Source organism: Panthera onca, chromosome B2, assembly GCF_046562875.1.
Source record: "Panthera onca isolate mPanOnc1 chromosome B2, mPanOnc1 haplotype 2, whole genome shotgun sequence".
Taxonomy (NCBI): Eukaryota; Metazoa; Chordata; class Mammalia; order Carnivora; family Felidae; genus Panthera; species Panthera onca.
In genome coordinates this window covers 94,847,717-94,856,678 of record NC_138343.1, presented here as the reverse complement: position 1 = coordinate 94,856,678, position 8,962 = coordinate 94,847,717, and positions in this window count along the sequence as shown.

Below are 8,962 nucleotides of genomic sequence, written 5' to 3'. Positions count from 1 at the left end.
AAAAAGGAAAAAAAAAGGAATAAAATAAGCATGCAGATTGGAAGGAAAGAAGTAAAATTCTCTGCTTCAAGAACATGATCATCTATATGGAAAAACCTAAATTATCTAAAAAAAAAAGGTTACCAGAGCTACTAAGTTTTGCAAGATTACAAGACATAAAGTATATATATTTGTATGGAATACATACATATACAAATACATATTGTATATAATATATGCATACACAAATATATGTATATGTACAAATTTTATACAAATGTCCAAATAGATATCCAAGTATATATTTTTTATATTTGTATACTAGTAATGAACAATCAGCAATTGAGATTTTAAAATGTTCTTTTTTTAATCAAAATTTCACTGAAAATTTAAATAAAAATTATTCTATTAAATATATTTATATACAAATATACATATATATTTATACACTAGTAATGCATAATCTGCAATTAAAAATTTAAAAACAATATCATATGCAATTGAATCAAACTATTAAAAATACTTAGGGATAAACTTGACAAAGTAAGTACAACTTAAAAACTACAGAACATTGCTGAGAAAAATTAAAGAAGAACTAAATATAAGAGAGATATGTTGTGTTTTGAATTGGAAAAATCAATATTGTCATGATGTAATTTCTTTTCAACTTCATGTATGGATTCAATGCAACCTCAGTTACAGTCCTATCAAACATCTTTGTAGAAACTGACAAGTTTTTTTAATCGACAAGTTTATTCTAAAATTTATATGGAAATATAAACCACTTAGAACTGTCAAAACAAATTAGAAAAAGACCAATATTGGCAGATTTATAACAACTGATTTAGATATTATTATAAAGCTACAGTAATCAGAATAGTATAGTATTGGCTTAAAATGAGTCATATTTATCAATAGGAAAGAATAGAGAGTTTAGAAAGAAATACAAACATGTATGATCAATTAATATTTGACAAACATACCAAGGCAATTCAGTGTAGAATAATAAGGTTTCCAACAAATGATGCCAGAACAATTAGTCATGTGCAAAAAATCAACTACCCTCCCTCATACCATATACAAAAACGAACTCAAGATGAATTCTAAACGTAAAACCTAAAATTATATAAAAGAAATATATATAATTCTCTATAAGAAAAAAGGAGAAAATTTCAGTAACTTTGAAATTGACAAAGATTTCTTAAATACTTCACCAAAAGCAAGACATGGAAAAACCTAATATATAATTTAGACTTAACTTAAAAAAAAAATTTTAAGTTTGTCCTTCAAAATCATTGATACAAAAACAAAAAGAAGACACTGATTACGACGAAATATTGGCAAAATACATATCTGACAAAGAATCTGTATCTAGAATGTAAAATGAATTCTGAAAAAAAAAAGACCCAATTTTTTAAATGGGCAAAAGATTTGAACAGATAATTCATCAAAAATATACAGATAGGAGCTGTAATCATCAAGACAGCATGGTATTGGCACAAAAACAGACACATAGACCAATGGAATAGAATAGAAACCCCAGAACTAGACCCACAAACGTATGGCCAACTCATCTTTGACAAAGCAGGAAAGAACATCCAATGGAAAAAAGACAGTCTCTTTAACAAATGGTGCTGGGAGAACTGGAAAGCAACATGCAGAAGGTTGAAACTAGACCACTTTCTCACACCATTCACAAAAATAAACTCAAAATGGATAAAGGACCTGAATGTGAGACAGGAAACCATCAAAACCCTAGAGGAGAAAGCAGGAAAAGACCTCTCTGACCTCAGCCGTAGCAATCTCTTACTCGACACATCCCCAAAGGCAAGGGAATTAAAAGCAAAAGTGAATTACTGGGACCTTATGAAGATAAAAAGCTTCTGCACAGCAAAGGAAACAACCAACAAAACTAAAAGGCAACCAACGGAATGGGAAAAGATATTTGCAAATGACATATCGGACAAAGGGCTAGTATCCAAAATCTATAAAGAGCTCACCAAACTCCACACCCGAAAAACAAATAACCCCGTGAAGAAATGGGTAGAAAACATGAATAGACACTTCTCTAATGAAGACATCCGGATGGCCAACAGGCACATGAAAGGATGTTCAACGTCTCTCCTTATCAGGGAAATACAAATCAAAACCACACTCAGATATCACCTCACGCCAGTCAGAGTGGCCAAAATGAAGAAATCAGGAGACTATAGATGCTGGAGAGGATGTGGAGAAACGGGAACCCTCTTGCACTGTTGGTGGGAATGCAAATTGGTGCAGCCGCTCTGGAAAGCAGTGTGGAGGTTCCTCAGAAAATTAAAAATAGACCTACCCTATGACCCAGCAATAGTACTGCTAGGAATTTATCCAAGGGATACAGGAGTACTGATGCATAGGGGCACTTGTACCCCAATGTTTATAGCAGCACTCTCAACAATAGCCAAATTATGGAAAGAGCCTAAATGTACATCAACTGATGAATGGATAAAGAAATTGTGGTTTATATACACGATGGAATACTACGTGGCAATGAAAAAGAATGAAATATGGCCTTTTGTAGCAACGTGGATGGAACTGGAGAGTGTGATGCTAAGTGAAATAAGCCATACAGAGAAAGACAGACACCATATGGTTTCACTCTTATGTGGATCCTGAGAAACTTAACAGAAACCCATGCGGGAAGGGAAGGAAAAAAAAAAAAAGAGGTTAGCTTGGGAGAGAGCCAAAGCATAAGAGACTCTTAAAAACTGAGAACAAACTGAGGGTTGATGGGGGGTGGGAGGGAGGGTAGGGTGGGTGATGGGTATTGAGGAGGGCACCTTTTGGGATGAGCACTGGGTGTTGTATGGAAACCAATTTGACAATAAATTTCATATATTAAAAATAAATAAATAAATAAATAAATAAATAAATAAATAAATAAATAAATAAATAAAAATATACAGATAGGAAATTACTACATGAAAAGATACTAAACATCATTAATTATTGGGGAAATGGTAATTAAAATTACAATAGGATAATGGTAGACACCTAGTAGAGTGAATAAAATTCAGAATGCTATTTATACCCAAGTTCCGGTGAGGATGCAGAGAAACTGAAACCCTCATACACTGCTGGTAGGGATGTAGAGTGGTACAACCACTCTGAAAAAACAGTTTTACAGTTTCTGAAAAAGTTATACATATACCTATAATACATTCAACCATTCCACTCCATTGACTTGCACATGAATCTTCAGAGCAGCTTTATTTGTAGTAGTAAAAATCAAGAAGCACCCAAAAGTCCATCAACAGGTAAACAAGTTGTGTTATAGTTATACAATGGAATAGTACTAATCAATAAGAAGGAATGAACTAGTAAAAAAAAAATGAAGGAATGAACTATGATATGCACAGCAGAGCAGCATAGATGAATTTCAAATAATTATGCTTAGTGAACAAAGCCAGGCACAAAACAGTATATTGTATGTTTCCAGTTTTAGAAAATTCTAGAATTTAAACTACCCTATAGTGAGTGACAGCAGACCAGTGGTTGCTTGGGGGCAGGGGTGGAAGAGGAATGAAGAAATTCTTGAGGGTGATGAAAATGTAACCAACTTTATATTGGTTGTGGTGATGGTTTCATGGGCTTAAAATATATCAAAACTTACAAAATTGTACACTTTAAATAGTAGTTCATTGTACATCAATAATGCTGTTCAATAAATCTGGGAAACAATATAAAACAAATTAAAAATTTTTTAATATTTATTTTATTTTTGAGAGAGAGAGAGCAAGTGGAGGAAGGTGAGAGAGAGAGGGAGACACAGAATTTGAAGCAGGTTCCAGGCTCTGAGCTGTCAGCACAGAGTCCTATGCAGGTCTTGAGCTCAAGAACCTCGAGATCATGACCTGAGCCAAAGTCGGCACCTGATTGAGCCACCCAGGTGCTCTTGTAAGACAAATTTTAAAAAGAAACTGTTACCAGGCAACAATACTTGTAAAGTCAAGGTCCTTTTCCCCTCAAGCAATTTGCTAGTTTAATTTACAAGTATTTTTTCCCAGTCTGTGTGTAGCATGTATTTTTATTCTCTTAACAGTGACTTTCAAAGCATAGAACTTCTTAATTTTAATGGACTCTAACTCACTATTTTTTTCTTTTATGGTTTCATACCTAAGAACTCTTTGCCTAATTGAAGCTTGCAATTTTTTTTACTTAGAGTTTTCTTCTAGAACTTTTATAGTTTTAGGTTTTACACATAAGCCCATGATTCATTTTGCATATTATTTTGGGTTTGATTTATTATTTGTTTTCAGGTATGGCTCAAAGTTCATGTTTTTATATGGGAATATTCAATTTTCCTAGCTCTGTTTGTTGAATAAACTATTATTTCTTCACCGAATTGATTTGGCACCTTTGTCAAAAATCAGTTGACAATATATGTGTAGTTCTATTTCTAAGCTCTCTAATCTGAGGCTTGAGACACAGAGGATAAACAGAAAGCAGCAACCTAGAGATTACTGCAGGTGTTTTGGGTTAGAAAGAGAAAAACTAGAGTTCAAGACTATCAAAGTAGTGAGGGATTGACAGACCAAGATTCCAGGCAGAAAGGAATTTCTAAAAGGCTAAATGAACTTTCAGAGATTTTTGCCATCGCGAATAACTAGGGATAAAAACAATTAGAGTTCAGAGCTCCCCTTTCCCACCCAAGGGAGAAAAAGTTCTGGTGAACACTCAGGCTTTCACTGAGATTCTTAAAGGGCTACCCGGGCAAAAAACAAAAACAAAAACAAAGCAAAACAAAAAAACAGAAATAAAGCAGCCTCAGTCTCAATCTCAGCAAGGTGGTCTGCCTGCCAGAAAAATATATTAAATTCCCTCTGGAGGAAGATGCATCATCCAGAGTGTCCACAATTTTTACGTACAAAACCTACTTTTAATAAAATTACCAGACATGCCAGGAAAAGATGAGCAAATAATCAAAACAAAGAGCAAACTGAGGCCGTAGAAACAGACTCAAAGTAGATAGAAACATTGGGGGTTATCAGGCATGAAATATTAAGTAACTATTGTTAAACACACTCAGGAAACTAGATTATAAGATGTAGAATTTTAGCTAAGGACTAGAATCTACTTAAAAATCCAATGGAAATTGTAGAACTAAAAAACACAATAAATGAAATGAGTATTTCTGCAAAACAAAAATCAAAACCATTTGCACCAAGCATTTGGGGAGCTTGGCAACTGTATTTTATAAAAATAAATGATTTCAAAAAAAGGTGGCTTCCAGAATTCCCAGAAAGGAGTGGCTTTCCAGAATTTTATGATTCCTATCTCAGCCATGCTTCCCCACCCCTACCTCCAGAGTGGCTGCTAAATTCTTCCCCTTCATTTGAGTGGAGCACTTCCAAAGGCCTGCAGGCTCCAGGAGTCTCTTTTCTTCTTACAAGAAGAATCATGTTAAATTTCATTTCACTGGGTTTGTTTCAAAGAGGAACGCTTTGTAGCATGGAACTTTCTTTTCATTGTTAACTATCCCTGTATATGCACAAGGTGCAGCCCATACTATACACTCAGAAAAATGGCTATTGCGTGAAAGAAGAAATGATTAAATGAATGAAAGAGTCAAAAGAGTCTTTTGCACTAATAAAAAAAGAAGTGACTCAATTTTGTTTTAAAAATTTTGATCTGTTACTATTCTGGGACACACTGAAAAGCTTGTCTAAACTTTGTACAAAAATGAGGTTGGAAAACACCTTTCAATTATTACATAAAAGCCAGCTTAGTTGATTTCATTGTACTGAACAGATGGAATGACTTCTCTTAAATTTCATTTGTGTAATACAATGGGAAATACTAGTAGCTTTTTTGTAATTTTGCTCTTTCAAAATGGAAGAGTAATACACATGCAGAAATCCATACAAATACTAAATACCCAGCTCAATAATTATCACAAAGTGAACTAACCTCTTGGAGCACCACCAAGATCAAGAAAAGGAATATCATCAGCATCTCAAATGACCTCATCATCCTCCCTGCTGACCACTAAACCTCTCTCCTCCAGAAACAGTCACTTGATAACTTCCAGTTCCATAAACTAGTTTTACCTCTTTTTAAACCTACAAAAATAGAATCATACAATTACATATATCTTTTAAAGTTGCTTTGCATTATGGGTTTGTTTTCATAAGCTTATTTTCTCTAAAATGTTTCCTGAAAAACAATTTATTGCTAATGTTGACAGATAGATAGATAGATATTTAGACACAGGTATAGATAATAACTTCCCAAATAAAACTGTTGGCTGAGAGGATAAATATTGTAGCAGATTATATTATGCACTACCAGTCGATGAGTGTTGGTTGTATCAGTCAGGGTCCCACAGAGAAATAGAAAGTACACTTAGATGAGATTTTTAAGAGAATTTAATAACACTTAGCACAAGTGTAGGCGACATTAAAGGGAGCAACGAGGGATGTGGAAGGGTCCAGACTCACAAAAATGAGCAGCATTTACCAACCCCAAGCCTGAAGAGGTAAGAAGAGAAAACAATGTCTTGGGAGTCTAATGTGAGCTGGAGCCACAGAAGAACCTCTTGACACGAAGTGTGCAGCAATTACTAGAACCAAGATTCTGAAGCAGAAGTGAATGAGCAAGAATACTCCCCAGCTTCTCCATCTTCCCCACAGCTTCTGATGCTGAACCCAACAGGACCCGGAGTACCAGAGAACCCAGATAATGCAATCCTTAGGGTAATGATGTTCACAACCTCCCTACCATTCCTAGAGAAAAATAAAATGGAACAAAAGAGTAAGTTCATTAATTGAATTCAGATTGGTGCAGGAAAAATAAAACAGTAGAAAGAATTAATGAAACCTGAAATTGGTTCTTCGAAAAGATCAGCAAAATTGACAAACCCTTAGCTAGATTGATTGAGAAAAAAGAGGTGAGACTCAATTTCCCAAAATCAGGACTGAAAGAGAGGATCTTACCACTTAATGAAATAAAAAATAACCTAAGGCAATACTATAAACAATTGTATGCCAACAAATTACGTAGCCTAGATGAAGTGAAAAAATTTCTAAAAAGACACAAATTACTAAAAATGGCTCAGGAAGAAATTGCAGTTAATAAAATGAGGGATTAAAAAAATGGAGAAAATCAAAAGTTGGTTTTTTGAAGTGATCAAAAAAAATAGACAAACTCTACCTAATTTAACCAAGAAAAAAAAGAGACGACTCGAATTACTAAAATCAGAAATGAAAAAAGCAACATCACTACTGACCTTATAGAAATAAAATGTATTAGAAGGAAATGCTATGAACAACTGTATACCAACAAATTATTTAGATAAAATTAACAACTTTCTAGAAAGATAAAAACTACCAAACTGACTCAAGAAAAACTAAAAAATCAAAATAGACCTATTACGAGTAAAAAGATCGTGTCAGTAACAACAGCAACAAAAAAAATCCCACAGAGGAAAGCCCAAGAGCAGAAGTCTTCACTGGTAAAGACTATCAAACAAAAGAGTATTAATTAATTATAATAAAATAATAATAACAATAAATTAATAATTAATAACAATCAATATTAATAATTAAATTGATTATTAAAATTAATAATTATAAAATTAATGATTATAAAATTAATAATTATTAATAATTATTCTTTGAAAATTAATAATAATTCTTTGAAAATGTTTCAAAAAATAGAAGGAAACAGTTCTCAACTTATTTTATAAGGCCAGTATTTTCCTGATTACAAAACCAGACAAAATCGTCACAAGAAAACTACAGACTAATATCTCTTATAAAGATAGATATGAAAATTTTCAACAAAATATTAGCAAATCGAATTTGACAATATATAAAATGGATTCTGTACCATGACTGTATTAGTCTGGCTTATACAGAGAAATGACCAAACTCCCTCCCTCCCCACCTCTCTGTATACATGTATACAGTGAGCACGGTGGTGACTCAGGTGAGCTGATAGTGTAGTTCCTGCCCAAAAGCCAGCAGGCTTGAGATTCAAAAGAGATGATGTTTCCGTTTAAGATGAAGGCAAAAAAAAAAAAAAGACTGATGTCTGAGCTCAAATAGATAGGCAGGAAAAATTCCCTTTTACTTGTGGGAGAGACAGGGTTTTTGTTCTAGTCAAGCCTTCAAGAGATTGGATGAGGGCCAACCTCATTAGGGAGGGAAATCTGTTTTACTCAGTCTACCATTCAAATGTGAATCTCATCTAAAAACCCGGTATACTCAGAAAAATGACCAAATATCTGGGCACCCAGTGTCCCCATCAAATTGACACATAAAATTAGCCATTACCAAGTCTTCCCCTTGTCAACTTGGTACCCATACATATCTCTTTAAACCAAATTTAATCTCCAAACAAAGACAGTAATGAGGTTATAATTTTGCCTAACATGATACAAGTGTCCTGTGTACAACTGAAAACACACTAACCCCTTCCCCAGAAGAAGAGATAATGTCCTTGAGTGATGCTTACATTTCTCCTTGATATCCTATAACTTAAATACTATGATGTAAAATTAACAGTAATTGAATACTATGATATACAGTCAATACATCTTATGTTACATGCTAAGGGAATAAGAGAGAAAAGAACACACACACGTATTCCTAAGATATAAGGAGGAAATACTCATGATGGTTACAATCCTTGTTTCTATAACTGGCCATGTGGTCATAACTGATATATTTTTTAACTACCTTCTTCCACCATTCATTCTGTATTCCCTTTGCTTTCAGCAAGCACCTCAACTGGTTGTGATTCTTCACCTGGTGGGGTGACCCAAACCTTTATTTGTGAAAGATCTTGGGCCATTAGTAGTCCTGCCTGGATTAGGTTGTTGTAGTTTTCCATTGACCTTAATCACAGGGCATAGTAATACCAAGAGACACCCTAAGGAATCTCCTGTGTTCCTTCCTTCCCTCCTTGGTGGATGAGTAGTCTAATTTCCCCCTTGGTAATC